Here is a 16,400-nt window from a genome sequence, read left to right on the forward strand (position 1 = left end):
TTGATGTTCTGACATCATGTCGATCACCTTGGTGTGGTAGACCAGTTACGTATTGGGAAACAGCTGATGACAAACCATAATTATCGTCTGAATGACGCAAATCAGCTAAATGTTTAGGTGAATGTGAAAAAATTTCCTATTTAAAGCAATGAGTTTACCATGGTGAATTAAGATAAGGCAATGCAGAAGTGTGCATGGGATAAGGGTCTACAAATGTGAAAGTGGACAAAGCTGTTGATGGACATCATATGGACAAATAGAAACCAGATGGAGTTTCTCATGCTCAATATGATACTAAACTGAAAATTGCATCATCAGTTTCAGCTGAACAAGGAAAACCTAAACTGTAGCCTTAACTGCAAATGGGATAGTGGGCAGGAGTATTCAGCAAATGATCCAGCTGCAAAAAAGAAAAGATTTTGAATACTAAAAAGGATCCACCTGAGTGCCCTTTACGAAGTTTGCTGTGGGGAGGAAGGGTGAACAATGGAGTATAATGTTTGTAAAAAGAATTTGAAATTTCACAGGAAAGGCACTAGTTTTATTTTCTCTGAATGAAAGTTGGTCTTGAAGGACAAGATCAATATCCACAATAAATAAATGCAGAGTTTGATCTTTCAGTCATAGATATGGGTTTATATCTGCAGTGCAAATAGAACTGTACATTGACTGCAATATAGGATAGTCCAGGCCCAATACATTTTTTTGACAAAGTTACATTTTTGTATTAACTGTTTATTACACTTATTTCTGTAAGTCCAGCTGACATCCTTTTTCTCATTCCATTTACAGAAATACAGAAATGCATATCTTCCATAACTGGTAGAAAAATCTTATTAAACAAATATGATGATATTTTGCAGTTAACATATGGTAAAAAAAATGGTAATGTAAAGTTCATCTGAGACTTTTTCATTCATATCGTTTCCTTCTTGCCGGCTGTTTTAGATTTGCTAAATAAACTGTACAGTCAAGATGAAGAATTACCTGCCTTCTGTGGGTCAGATATAGCATAGTAGATTTTCTCTTTTTCTTAATAATCTTTTTGTCTTCTCTCTGCTCTTTGTTTTTAAATACTGTCCTTTCAGCACAATTTTGTATGCCTCCCTTATCCTTCTGTTCTGACTCATGAAGTATTTGCATTATAAACCTATGTTTGGAGGAGCAGGCAATATAGGAACAGTTTCATCTGCAGAAAAGTCTTCTCTGGCCCTATTTTCCCTGACAATCCTTAAAAGCCATGAAAGGACATGAGAATTGAGTCTAGCTAATTTCACAGAATATATAAAATATTGTGTAAATTCCCCTAGGACATCCAATTTCAGAATCAATTATGAATATATTTCATACATGATAAAGTCAGGACATCTTTACTTAATATGTTATTATAGAAATTTTACCATTACAGCAACTGTGCTCCTATTTAAGACATCTCGTTTGTTCTTTCTATATAGTTTCATATTTATTATTTTTTCATTAAGGGGAAATTTGATCAAAGGACTATTTCTCTTCTAGTTCTCTTTAGCTTGCGATGTGTGAAAAGAAATGTTCCTATTTTATTCTTTCAAGGCTCTTTTCCTGTTACATTACATTTTCATTACTGGAGATGGCCAACTGGTTGGACGGGTCTTAGTGAAAGAATCTGAAAGCAGAGGTCACTATAAGTATATATCACTTCACTCTAAGTGAGAACTTTCAAATATTATGAGTTACAATGCCACTATTGTCTCTGCCCATTCTTCAGTAATACCTCTTCTGCCCTTTTTCTCCTGCAAAAGTATCTTCTATATAACTTCTACAAACTTCCGCATGAGTAGAAACCCCTCCCAATCTGCTTTTAATCCTTTATTTCTCAAAAAATTCAAGTTTCTAAAATTTAACAATCATTACCTAAACCAGTTGCTTCCTTTTAGCCTTAAATCTGTGAACACATCTGGTACAAAGCAAAGTATACTGTCAATACTTAATTATGACTTTATTATATAAGCAGTTATTTAGAAGCTAATGTCATTTGCCTAAAAGACAAGAGATTTGAGTGCCCCAAATTAACAGTAGGATATCTGGGTCATAGAAGCATACAGCTCTAGAAAAAGGCCGTGTGAAACCTTTCACATTGTCACATAATATGAATTGTGAGTTTTTCCACTGTTCACACATAATTTAAATTAAATAGAACAAGCCAGTTTCTCCTCTCTGTTAGGTGTGTTTAGCTTTTACTACTCTCAAGATGAAACAAAAGCTAGTGATTTTTAACTGGTCTGTTACTTTTACTGCAACAGAAGGTGAAGAAATCTCCACTGAAGGCAAAAGCTATGCCATTGGCAACCTACCAAAGACCTTTTACCTATAAATCAGTAGTGCAGTGTTTATTGTAAATTATTGCAAATGTATGGTGTTTTCCATATCTAAAGTGGATATATATATAGCCTATTAGCGTACATATAGTGAATAAACAAAAACATGATTTTGGCTTGAAACTCCACTAATAATTAGTTAAATGTTTTCATGAAGTCCTGCAGCATTCTGAAAATATTACTTAAGGCTGACTCATACCAAATTAGTTCCACTAAAAACAAGCCAGTTCCAGATTCTGAGTGCTGTAGGTGCTTATTATTTCAACTGAAAACTTCCATGCGTCTAAATTGAAATTTAATTTGTTCAGCCTCTACACTGCACTTACATGTTAAATGGAAATTGTTAGAGCACATACTATAAGCATTACAAAATTTGTGGTGATCCAAATCTTTTTTCCTTTCTCCTGAAAAGGAAATAACAGCTTTGGAAATTTACAAAAATGGTAACAGTGGTATGACCTATTAGCAAACCGCAAGGGATATTTTAGTTGAGGATGGATCTTTGTTTTTGAGGTTCTGAAAAATTACTCACTGTTTTGATTCAAACTTGACAGTACTCTTCTTCATTACTTGTCAGATTGTTTTTGTAGTAGATGGCGTTTAAATTGATTCAAATTGCTTAAGAGTCAATGGCAAAATCCCTTTGGAGTTCAGAGCTTGATCAGACCCCTGGTATGTTAAGAACTACCCAGATGAAGGCAAGCTGCTGTTTTTAAACTGTTTCCTTTATGCTTATACTATACTATGTATTGTAATATTTATGTTATGCAGGTCTGTGCATAAAAGAAAGTTAGGCAGCCTTGGATATGAACCTATTCAGAAGATACCTAATGCCCAGAATGGAAGAGGAAGAGGACCTCAAGGTATTGTTGAATTTATGGGAAAGCCATGGTTACAAGTAAAAGTTGTAACAGCAGCTATGTATCTTAAACCACACAGATAATGTGTAGGGAAAGAGATGGACTAGGTAAGCTTACTCGCTGCCAGTGGTTGTATAACCTAGCGCTGCGTATAACAGCAGAGACCTTCCTTGAAAATCATTGGCTACTGAACATCGTCCCATAATCTAAGCATTAGCAATGTATTTTCTTTCAGGTCACTATAGTTTAAGGCCAAAAGAACGTTGTGTCATCTACTCTGATGTGCTGTATATCACAAACCATTAAACTTCACACTGTTACTGCTCTATTGAGTCCAGCAAAAAGTCTTTGCTTCCGGAAGACATGCAGTTTTGACCTCAGACATTACAAGCTTGGAAATGTGCTTGCAAAGGTCTATCACTTGCAGAAAACTCTGAATGTAAGTGGCAACTTTTTCCTAATAGATGAAAGAAGCCATTAGGGGTGCCTCCATTAAAATATACTTACACTCTTTGGCTTAGTTACCTCTCAGTCTTCCATTCATTCATCAAGTAAAATGAAGATAAAATAAAACAGAAGAAAAAAATCAGACTACGCTCTCTAAATCTCCTGCTATCCGCTTAGCCGTCTGATCCATGAAAATTTTTCCTTTTGCTATGGCTATCTGCATCATTTTTTGTATATATAAAATGAAAACACCTTCCATTCCTCATGGTTCTTTGCTACTTAGCCAACATTTGCGCAAGTGTTTTTTGTGACAAGATTGTCTTAGTACCTCATTTCTGAGTCTCTTTCAATTAAGATTTCCTTACTTATTTCAAATCTATTTAATAGGAGTAATCTGCATTTTTTTCCAAATACAAACTTTACATTTAGCTGTATTAAAAATGTGTTTAATCTGAAAAGGTTGCCAAAGAATCCAAGTGTGTCTACTCTGTCCTCAGAATTATCTGCCTGGGGTGATCTAGGACCATCATTTGCAAGGCTGAGATCCAGGTTCTGGGAACTGTGCAGCTCTTACTCCTTTTTCTCCTTGGGCAAACTTCTGAACTCTATTCTTCCACTCTTCCTTGAAGGCACAAGCTGCTGAGCTGCTTTTGCTTTTGCCTGCCCCAGGGAATCAAGGTGCTGCTCTGTCTCACCCACAGATCCATGCCACTGTCATGGGAGGTGGGAAAGGGGGGCTTCATAGCTGCTGCCACAGTGCTTTTCCCTTGCCTCCCTTCACCTCCCTACCTCCCTTCCCCAGTAGCTGTCCCACCTGCCATCCATGCTGCCACCTTTGCAGGAGCAGCAGCAACAGCCCAAACTGGTTTTATAGGTTGGTAGGTTATGACGAGGCACTCAACACCTTGTCTATAGTCAGTGAGTTGCGTCATGTGATAGCAGCTGACTTTAAAAGCGGCCAGATCAGTGAGGCTTACTTTGCATTGTTTCAATCTTCATATCTTCATGTGTGCGCTTGCAGACAGCCCCCAGACATAGGGGGATGGTTGCACATCTCTTGGGAAGAAGGGCCTGCTTGCTTCATGCAGGCCCAAGGAACTCCCACTCAATGTACTAGTGTTATCCTCTTTCTCCTTGAAGCACAATCCAGGCATCTTTTGGTCAAGCAGCTCAATGGAGTTCCTACTTTGTACAGCTCCTAGTAAGTACTGGGAGGTACTGGGGAACTATCTACTTCTCTTACTGCAAGCAGCTGGCCCATTGTGGCAGGAAGCAGCTCCTGGGAGAGTTTGTCCTACAAGACCTCAGCAGAAGTGAGACCTGTTCACCCTCTGCAAAGCAGTTGATAGTTTGTTGTACCATGCTTCTCCACGAGACGCTGTCTCCCAGTGAGTTCCTACAATCTGCAACCATTTGCCTAAAATAGTATAGCTATAGAGTGCTATACATAGAAAGTAGCTGTCTAGTGTGCTGACACATGTCCCTTGCCGTTGAGCATAGTTTCTAGATGACCAGCTCATAGCATTTGACCTTGTGTCTGTTGAGAATTTCAGCTGGAACATGTCCACTTGGTGATATATTATCTTTGCCATGAAATTTTGACGGTTTGGGAGCCACCTAACATGAACGTATAATAGTAATTCACAGTATTATTTTTAAAATCTAACACCTTGCAAAAATCTACTTCTATCACAATACACATGATTATACACCAGGTCTACAGTTTCATTAACAAGTAAAGGTTTGCTGGATAATACCTCCTTTCTAAAAAGCTGACTACCCCTATCCTTAGTTGTCACTTAATTCGTTACTAACTGAATGCTGTGTCAGATTTTTATATTATTTTTCCTAGAACTGATGACAAATTACAAGGCTTGTAGCTATAGCATCTAACTACTTCTAGTGCTTGAATACTAACAGTGTGCTGATGTTCTGGTATTCCCCAATTCATGAGAAGGGACTGTAAATAAACCAAAGACTTCTTTGGTGGTTTCTTGAGGACGTTTAGGTCCAAATTATTTAACAGCTCAATTGAAGAGTATTTACTGCAATGAATGTTATTTTATTCTTTTCGCTTATAAACAGAAAGAACATCACCATCCTCATCTGATAAAAGCACATCAATCTACTGCTCTCCAAATGCAGATAATGATTGATTTTTTAAAAATATTTTTAATTCTACTCATTGTGTTTTGTCTACTTAGCTGTGGTCCTATAAAATTGCTAAGATTTATTTTGTTCATAATAAACTTCAGCTTCCTCAGACTGTATTCAGCTGCACTGTCTATGGATCTACGTCTTTGATATCTTCAGTGCAATCCAGTCTCATTCTGGTCTCATTGCTAATATGTGTAGAGACACCATTTTCTATGCTGTATATTCTCCCAGTCTCCATTTGTCTCATATGTTTTGATATTCTTTTTTATTTCTAATTGTATTTCACATTTCTACTGGAATAAATAAATTATGGCTAAAACTGGCCTTTTTCAGTAGCAAAATAAGGGGAGGAAAGGTATTTGAGGGCAATCTAATAAATTCTTTTTAAATATAGGTATTCTTATTTTTCCTCTAATTTTTTCCTCCCAGACAAATTTGCTCATCGTTTTCCTGTTTGGGGATATTCAGTTCTTCTGAAATGCTGGCTGAAAATATGCTTTTGCCGATACTAAATGGTCAGCTTTGGCAACCACTAGATTCCAGTCCAGTGATTAACTTGTCTTTACTCATCATAATGAGGTCCAGAACGGATTTACCTCATGCAGAATGAAATACCTTTTGTGTTAGGAATTGTGTAGTATTGAGAAACTCTACTAGTGCTTTATTATAGGCAGCAAAGCACAGCTAGTAATGTATCACAGTATAACATTCCCCAAAAAGGTATTTTTTATGATGTTACTATATCTTGCCTCTTTTTAAAACCACTTTCACCTTCCTGTGAGCTGCAGACCATCTTTTTCACATATGGTCTCAAATGCTGCATCTTATTTTCTTGCTTCTGAGGGACAGTAAACACAGATGTCTACATTTATGCTAGGAGTCCAGGTATTCTTTATGGACAATGGAGATCTAATAAACAGAGTTGCGGAACCTAGGGAGTGATTCAACTCACTCCAACCAGGACAGGATTTGTTTACCTTGGGGGTTCATTCAGTTGATCATACAAAGTCAGCTACTGCTGTCTGATGTGTCTTAGACTGTCCACATGAGGTATAGTCACATGGGGCTGGGCAGCATGACACAGGACCTCGAGGAGACTTGTCCTGTCCTGAAGCAGGAGCATGATACATCTAAGCAGCCTAGACTGACACTCAACATCTACATTTGGACACCTGAATTGATGTCTTGGATCTCCAGTCTACATGGCAGCCAGTCTCTTAGATTGACTCTTGTGGAAAGTCAGACACCCTAGATCACACTTAGGTACCTACAAATCTGTGTCCTAATCTGGACTGTATTTCTACCCTACGGTTCTTTTTTATGTCCTTTCCTGAACTCTTCAGATCCTATTCTCAATCTGGAGCTACTGAGGATTATTAAATTACAAAAAAAGCAAATAATACTTCTTCCCAAATTCCTTTAAGCTGCTAATGTTTTCCCAGAAGCTGCAGGTAAGTACAGCTGAAGATCTAAGTACTGAGATATTAAGGTATATAAAATCTATTTTTCTGAAGGGTTTCTGAGGACCTGTCATTCATGATGTTTAGACTTTTGATTATTCCTACTCAGATTTTGTAGAGAACAAAGATTTCACATTTGAGTGAGCATATAATGGTGATACTAAAGACTAGTTTAAGTTTCCTTATGGCATATGGCTGTTAGCAGTGCCCTAGTATGGCCAGTATGTTAGGAGTGTATGTATATAGTCCAGCATGGTCCCCAGCTGTCTCTGTAGAAGCAACTGGATCCCTTTTAATCCTCTGTTACTTGTGCCAGGTCCTTGAGGAGGTCTTAGATACCCAAGGACCTCTCTAATGATGCTAAATGCCTGTGTGTGTGAGCAGCTGAATTGAATCTTAAAACATTAAAAATACGTAGCTTGGTTGCCCAGCACAACTGTCTCTGTTGCGTGCTGATGCGAGATACTATCTGGAACTTCCTAAATTATTTCTTAACATTTCTTTGTTTGAGGTAAGACATATATTAGCCATATTTTGAAAAAATTTTGATTTTTTTTTGGTCATGGACACTTCAACAAAAATACCAATGGTCTATCATTGTATAGATGTCAAATATCATTATATAGCTATTGAACCTAGCAGTATTGAATCACCTCTTGCCCTGCTCCTGCTGTCATGTATGCATGATCTTTCAGTTATGCATGATAGGCTGCATTTTTCCCAAGCTATTCCACTGAAGTTTTATCTATTGGATATTTACTGGTCAATCATTTGTACCACATTAGCATACTGTGCCAAGTATGTTATATATGTGATTATATATATATATGTACATATATTTTTACTATTACCCTGTGAAACATTCCATCCCTGACTAGCCAGGTTTTCTAAATGTTTATCTGAGAAATTTGAAAGCTAGTACAGATGAGCTTAGATATAGCTGTCGATCAATATATTACCATTTAGTAGGTCCTGGACTAGTGTACATTCTCATATATTATTTTATTAGTAATAGCAGCTAAAAGAAAATATCTATGATATATCTTAAATTCTTTAAATGTAAATGAACAAAATGTCACCAAAATACCAGATTTTTACTTTAATACTCGTGAGAAGAATTGGAGAAGAGAGGAAAGGATAAAGTATTATTTTCAAGAAGATTAGAAAATTCACATTAGAATTGAAAAGATTAGTAAGCCCTTAAGTGGACAACATTGTAAATTTAATGAAAATGGTCCTAGCTATATGTGATTATATATAATGTTGGTTACAAGAGATTACTCACAATTTGTAGTAGAACAAGGGATGAACCTTTCAAATGCTTTCTTAAATTCATAACCTGAGACAATAAATGCACAGAGTAATATCCTCACTCTGTGTAAACTCTCTGAGCTCTATTTGTTCCAGCAAATCTCTGCAGACTTATTTTAGCAAAGTATTCAGCCCTATGTCTGCAAAGAAATGTCACAGAGATAGTGCCAAGCAAAATGACATGTACAAGCCTGGAGACAAACAGTCATGATCATACCCCTGAAAGTATTTTCCATTTACTTCTTGTGTCTGAAAAAATACAATAAAAAAGCCAAACCAGGCAATTAAAATTTAGAAGACAGTTTTCTGCTCCATTATTTCATCACCTGAGTCCTCGTTGGGTAGTTCCCTTTGGTTTTAGTCATGCAAGAATTTTAAGTAGATTTCATATATATTTACATAAGTTACAGACATTAGAAAGGATAAAGCAACTTAAGAGAGACTCTCAAGGTTGGCATCTCAGGCTTTCATGGACTTATTTTTTATTTATACAAGAGTGCTTGAGATCTATTTTGCTTTCCATCCAACCCAAGAAGGGACAGGGACAAACTGCACCAACAGTTCCCTCACCCTGATGACAGAAGAGAACACATCACTTTCTACGTATTCTTTTTCATCTCCAATAGATTTTAGAGCTCTGTCTTCTGAGTGGGACTCTTTTCTTTACCTCTGTATTTTTTTTGAATCAACAGCTATCCCTTTTACCACCCAATAATCTCTTTCAAGCCTTCAAATTTTCTAATGTTGCTTTTGTACATTACAGAATATATTATAGGAAAAAAAAAAGAATGACATTTTCAAAGACACTGCATCTTTTTGGGATAGCAGCATGCCTGCTGTAGTTAACCCACAGAGAATTTCTTTCCTCTGTTCTTCAAAAGCTGGGTTACAATTTCCCATGCAATCTATGCATGGAAAGTAATACATGACAACAAATATTGCAGCTTCCCCAAACTCTCTGTCAGATCAGAACTCCATATTGTCAGCTGTTGTTCAAACAGAAAAAGATAGACATCAACTTTGCCATGAAGTGCTCAGTCTATAATAACGCATTACAACTGTCTGAAGAAAAAAGAAATATTAAAAAATAGGAAAGCATTCAGATTAGCAGGAACTTAGCAACATTGTCAGTATTTTGAAAGATTCACAGTACCAAGTTTAAAATGATTGTATATAAGCAAATGGATGACATGCCTCCCCTTTGGCTCTATTTACACTAGTAAATCAGATAGTGACCCAGGCAATGGAACTTGATTGCTGATACCTTTAATTTGCTAGAATGGGTTCTTGCATGACTCTAGCTTAAAATGAACAATTCCTAGATGTAGTTTGGGATTTACCATTTTCACAGACAGTTTAAATGAAGGTTTGGGGGGAGGGAGTGGAATGAGGATGGATAGTTTTATAGTAGAGTTGTGTCCAGGCAATACTAGTTGGTTCAGAGCTGGAAAATGGCACTATTTCATTTAGTAGTGCAGATGCAGCTTTAGAATCTGGAAATTATTTTTAATTTACAGAAGAGAAAAAAATATTCGAAGAATAAGATATGATTCCATGTTTTAGCATAATAATAATTTTTAAATGGAAAAGCTGGTTTCTAATAGAAATGCTGACACAAATTTAGCTACAGCAGCACTAATCAGTAACAGTGTAATTTAGGTTATTTTGATATCCCATAGATAACCATAATAATATCACTAAACCAAAATGGCTCAGCAATTGCTGTATAGCAAAATTCACTACTCCTGTACGTATCTCATGAAAGCAGACTGAGACCTTCTTTATTGAACTGAGTCTCATATATTTATAATAGCTTTGCTGGTGAATGAAAGGGTTTTAAACTGTCTGTTAGCAGTTAAATCTTTGCATTTACCATGAAACTTTCAGTGCAAGAGTAATTGAATTATGAGTTTTTTCTGAGACACACAAATGGTGAAGAATGAACAAAGCTAGTACTGGGCACGTGTAGGCCTGAATCTTCATGTCCCTTACATCCAGACATGTCAGAGAAGATGTACGCTGCCTCAGACTGCTGACTTTTCTAGATTCTTTACTGACCACTGGGGAATAGGTGATGGCCAGTGACATTTTGATTCAGAGCATGCTGGAAGGAAGAAGATGCTTGCCTTACCAATGAGTGCAATACCCTTCTCCTCCTGAAAATCCCCAGTAACATCTTGTCCCACATTCACATCCCAAAACGTTTTCAGAAAAGGTGTATGTTTTCAGAGTCTCAGAAAACAGGATTTAGGTTCCTAATTCACTGAGGTGATGCTGGAAATTTTACTGCATGCCTCTGAGCCAAGTGAAGATCATCTTAGCTACATCTGAACTGCCTATTAAGGTAGGAGCTAAGCTTGTCCTCAGGAAAGCACCTCTTATCTGGGGCGTCCACACATGCAACCTCTCCCCCCGCCTCCTTGGCCCAGCAGCTATATTTAAGCGAGGGATATGCCGAGACATGCCTTGATTTGTACATTGCTAGTTCTGGCATTATCCTGTTGATGTGACTTTTGAGCTTGTCCTTGAATCTACCTCTTCCATATGGACCTCTCACCAAACTATTGGCCAGCTCTGGCTGCAGTCACCAAAGCTGCCTTGCTTTTCATGATCAGGTGTTGCAGGATTGTTCACCTTGCTGATGAGGTTGCTGCCCTGCCTTGCATGACTGTCGGCTCCTGGCTCACCTGTGCTTGAACAGCAGCCGAGACTTGCTGCTCCCTGACAACAGCTTGGCAAAGGGCAAAGGTCTGAGCTAGCAGATGGAAGATGTCTAGGTACATAGAGGCCCTGGATGAGGCTGGTCAGGGCAGTTAGAGTCTTCTGGTGTACTCGGGGCCCTGATATGAGTATGTTTGTATCCTACCATGTGTGCTTCCTAGGGGACTCCCATACCAGCCCGGGAGCTGTTTGTGAGAGAGTAGAGTGACTAGGGAGCAGGCAAGATGCAGTGTGCTGTGGTTACAGCTACCAAAAGCACTCAGTGTGGTACACAAAGCCCCCTTGTCGCACCTTATTCCCACTTAATCTTTACGTTTCATCTTCAGTAGAAAGGGGTGTAGCTCTTTTAGCCAATAAAGTTCTAGTTATTTTTCTTTCTCTCATCTGAACTGGGAGGGAGAAGAGAAAGCTAAGTAGACATCCTCAGCTTCCTCTACTACATTGCAGGTCTTTGGTAAGATGGGACATGTCTTCTCTCTTTTCTATTCATACTCCCTTGTTTTAGCTCTTCAGAGTAATCTAAAGTCATTGTGTAATTGTATTTTTCCATAATGCAATCATAATCCCACTAGTTAAAATATGGGGAACACAACCACTCTGAGTCAGAGTTCTGACAATGAAATTCAAAGGAAATGTTACCATTTAGCTGTATTTTTTTTTCCTTTTACAGCAGCAAGCTACCTACTTCTTCCATAACTTAATCCAATTGACTATCACTGTTCGACAGGAATTCACAGAGTCTTGAGTATCTTTCTGTAACCTGTACATGCAGTTACTCCTGCTAGATATTAAAAAAGATTGGCATAACTTTAAAGAGCTTGGTGCTGGAAATGAGCAGTAAGGGAGAGAAGAGGAAAAAATACCAAAAGGTTAATATTTTTTGTTTAATTCTGGTGACGGCATTATGAAATATTAAAATGCCTACGGATTGGGATCTTTAAAATGCTTTCCATTAGTCAAAACTTCAAAGGCCTGCTTTATTTCAAGACTTAGTTGGAATATATTCACTTTCTCCTTACATGTTAGGAAGATGTGCATGGACAGACCTCTGAAGGATTATTCTCAGAAGTGAATAATTTAGGTGTCTCTATAGTTCTTAACAGAGCCAAGAAATATGTAGAATGATTCTGTCTTTCATGTCAAGATAGGCTTATTTTATGAATTTTTAAATTACATTTTCTGCACTCTAGAATTTAACTTATAATCTTTTGATTCCTGTAAAGATTCAGTACCTTGAAATTAAAAGATTAAAGGATTCATCAGCAGAATACTATATTACTAGCTTAATTGGTTCTGAGTTTTCCAGTTGAAAGGGCTCTTTCTAACATGCATTTAATAGCAGACACATGGCCCCTATTTTCCATGCTTTTATTGATGGAATTTGGACATTTTCAAAATATTGGTATGTGGAGAGGCACTAGTCTATTTCGTCTCAATTATTCATTTGGAAGCAATAATCCAACTTGCCCAAACTTGAATTTTGTAAAAACAGTCACAAAATCCTTAATTTCCCTCAAATATAATAAATATTTGATTATATTGGTTGACAATGAATGAAAGGTGTAAATATGGCATATAGTAAATGACATACCTTAATGCTGTTGCATCAATAACTCAAAAATATGGAAAAGAGTACTGAAGTTTTCCTTGATTTCATGTTATATATGAAAATGGGAAGTTTACTAAATTTTAAGCATTTATACAGAAAAGAGAAGTACCTTCTACCATCCGTTCTGCCAAATGGTAGGAACAATGCAAATTACCATTTCCAAAGTGTATTTTTGGAACTAAGCAAAATACCATACCTTTTATCACCAGAAATAATAATTTGCCTTTATGCAGGCTTCTCTTCTTCAGGACTTGAGCCAAAGACAGTAACTGAGTCCATGCTTTGGATCAGACTTTTCTGGATGGAGATTTCTTTGTTTGCTTGTTTAAAAGCTGCTTTTCATATTTAAACAGTGGATGGCATCCACTGTTTGTTTTCTCTTCAAATTTAAATGCACATCTGTAGCTTTCAGCTCATCTAACTCAAGTCATTGGAATTATTCATGTGTCTTAATAGCAGCAGATTCAAGGCCTACAATGTTTGTTATTTTGATAAAATTTCACCCCTTGCAGTTCTGCGTTGCTTGCTGCAGCCCTGAGTGTGGGGTCAGAGGTCTGAATGTGTTTGCTTTTCATTCACTCACCAGATTCTCGGAGTCTGGGATGAGTTCATTTCTTAAATTTATTCACTTATAATGTATTAAACTCCGAGAAGATGTGTACATAAACATAAAAAGTGGTAAAAGAATGCAACATTTCATCATTTGGACCCATTCTGCTCTTTCTTCAACACAGAGATGTTAATTTAATCCCAGTTTAAGCAGTTGCTGACAAAGCATTAAAATTTGTCTTCTAGATATGCTGAGTTAACACACCAAGATAAAGGTGTTCTCCCAAGCCTTCAAGGACCATGATGCACACAGTGAGGAAGAAGACAGCCTGACAAAAGACAGTTTTAAAGAAACTCATACCACATCTTTGCTGTCTCTACATGGAGCTACTGGAGAGAGTCCAGCGCAGGGCTACAGGGATGATCAGAGAGGGCTGGAGCACCTGCCCTATGAGGAACGGCTGCGAGAGCTGGGCCTCTTCAGCATGGGGAAGAGAAGACTGAGGGGGGATCTTACCAATGTGTACAAGTACCTGAATAGCAGGTGTCAAGGGGATGGGGACAAACTCTTTTCCATTGTCCCGTGCCACAGGACAAGAGGCAACGGGCAGAAATTGAAGCACAGGAAGTTCCTGAACGTGAGGGGGAATTTCTTCCCTGTGAGAGTGACAGAGCACTGGACCAGGTTGCCCAGAGAGGTTGTGGAGTTTCCTTCTCTGGAGATCTTCAAGGCCTGCCTGGATGCAACCCTGTCTAACATACTCTAGGCGACCCTGCTTGATCAGGGAGGTTGGACTAGATGATCTCCAGAGGTCCCTTCCAACCTCAACCATTCTGCGATTCTGTGATCTCACAGAGAGGAAAGTGTGGAATTGAATAGGAGGGGAAGCAGCCCTTGAGGCACTTGCACCCAGCCCAATCCTCCGATCCTCCGGCACTTATGGTAAGCGAAGAGCCCTGAACTACTGGAGTCATGGCAGGACAGGCTGGTTTGTGTCACTTTAAATGCATCCATTGATGAGTTGGAGTATGTTTGTGTTGAGTTTAATTCAAATACTAACTCAGTTTTTGCCACTTTTCTGGGGATGCACAAATCTTATTCTGATACAGTTGGAACTGCTGGAGTGAGATTGCTTCAGCGCTATTAGCGTGATACTTTATGCTCAAATTTATCAGCTATTTTTTGTCTTCACAACTTAATTTTGAAGAGTTGCTATTGGCCATCTCACAGTCCAGGTTTGCTCTTGTGCAAGCTCATCATTAACATGCTCCTTATTTTCTCTTTCTCATTGTTGAATTCCTTCTAAATAGATTAGAGCCAGCAAAAACACTTTGTTCTCATTAAAAAATTGGGAGAAAAAAATCCCTCCTAGGAAAAACTTGGTGATGACTGTGGAAAATATGGCCAGAATTTAAGTAAAATGACAGAGATCTCAATAAATTCAGAGAAAATGAGCAAAAAAAATCTATGTGCAATGCAAGAATCTTTGACTATGGATATACGAAAACATGACTGAGTTCACTCTGATTTAAAAAATCACTCAAATGAAAAAAAGCAAAACATCAACATATCTATTTGAATTTATGTAGCCTTTTTTTTATAAAGCCTCATGAACTTCTATTTTTTCTGGCTTCACAATTAATGAACAGTAACTTTGTTACTATGCCTCAGTGACACTAGATGGCACTTCAGTGTAGTGGTGGGATCAGAAAGTCTTTTGTAGTCTTTTCCAGTTTTGTGTGGGATGTTTTAGATGCATGAATTAATGCTATTCTCAAACAGAAACTTGGTTCTTCAGCTTTTTGCTAATTTCTATATACTAATCTGAATTACATAATACTATATATTAAAAAAAAAGTAACAAGCATAGATGGAAAGAGATTGTAACATCATGGTTCACCAGTAGGTCAGAAAAGTCAGATTATGGGCCAGAGAGCTTTTGCCAGACGCCATATGGCAGATTTTAGCAGCAGCTTAAGGAGGAAACTGAGGAGGATCTATCGGCTCTCTGGAAATGAGAGTAAAATAGCCTGTGTAGTCTCTGAATTTGACTCTAGTGAACTAAGAGGTGATCTTTTCCTGAGAATCAAACCAGAAGTGATGTTGTTTATGCAATAGCAATCATGTTTTTGATCTCTGTACGTGACCTGGTGCACTGTAAGTAAAACCAGCCACCTCCCTTCTGGCCTTAGAAGTCAAGAATATATGAAGGGTCTAATTTATCTGGAGCGTTTGTAGAGAAGTTTTGAAAAATAGCATTCTTCAGGAATATCTGAGTTTGCTAAAAAAAAATTCTGTACATACTTTTGGAAAAAACTAAATATGAGAGATGTTATTAATGAAAAAAAAGTGAGGACACTGCAAAGGCAAAAGAATAAATTTACAGTGTTGTATTCAAACTAAACTAGACATTATAAAGGTTAAAAAGCTAATTCAAAACATCTTTTTCCTTTCCAAACTTATTTAGTCATTTCAATGAGAAAATAGAAAGGGACTATTTTCTTTAGTTAAAAACCTCTTACAGAGGTTTTAATTGACAATATAACAAAGTTTATGAATGGAGGAATAACAACACATTTAGATATCACAAAATAGCAGAAAATGTTAGCCTTAATTCTGAAAAGCTCTTTATATGGGAGAAAATGAAGTCCAAATTTTTACTTAGGCATATTCCTAAGGAGGGTGATGAATCATAGACATTATTAACTAAAGATGGCAGAAAAGATATTTTTGCCTCTAATTTTATTACTCTGACTTCTTTATCACAAAAAAAGATGTAATTAAAATAATTATTATGAGCAAATCTGTCTTCAAAAGCAAAGGCAAGCAATGATTATTATTTTAGTGAGGATTTTTTATGGTAACTTTGTATTCAGTGGAAGAAATAAGAAGCTTCCGTAAGTCAATTAAATTCTTCTGATGTTCTAGCAG

Source organism: Rhea pennata, chromosome 1 (genome assembly GCF_028389875.1).
Source record: "Rhea pennata isolate bPtePen1 chromosome 1, bPtePen1.pri, whole genome shotgun sequence".
NCBI lineage: Eukaryota > Metazoa > Chordata > Aves > Rheiformes > Rheidae > Rhea > Rhea pennata.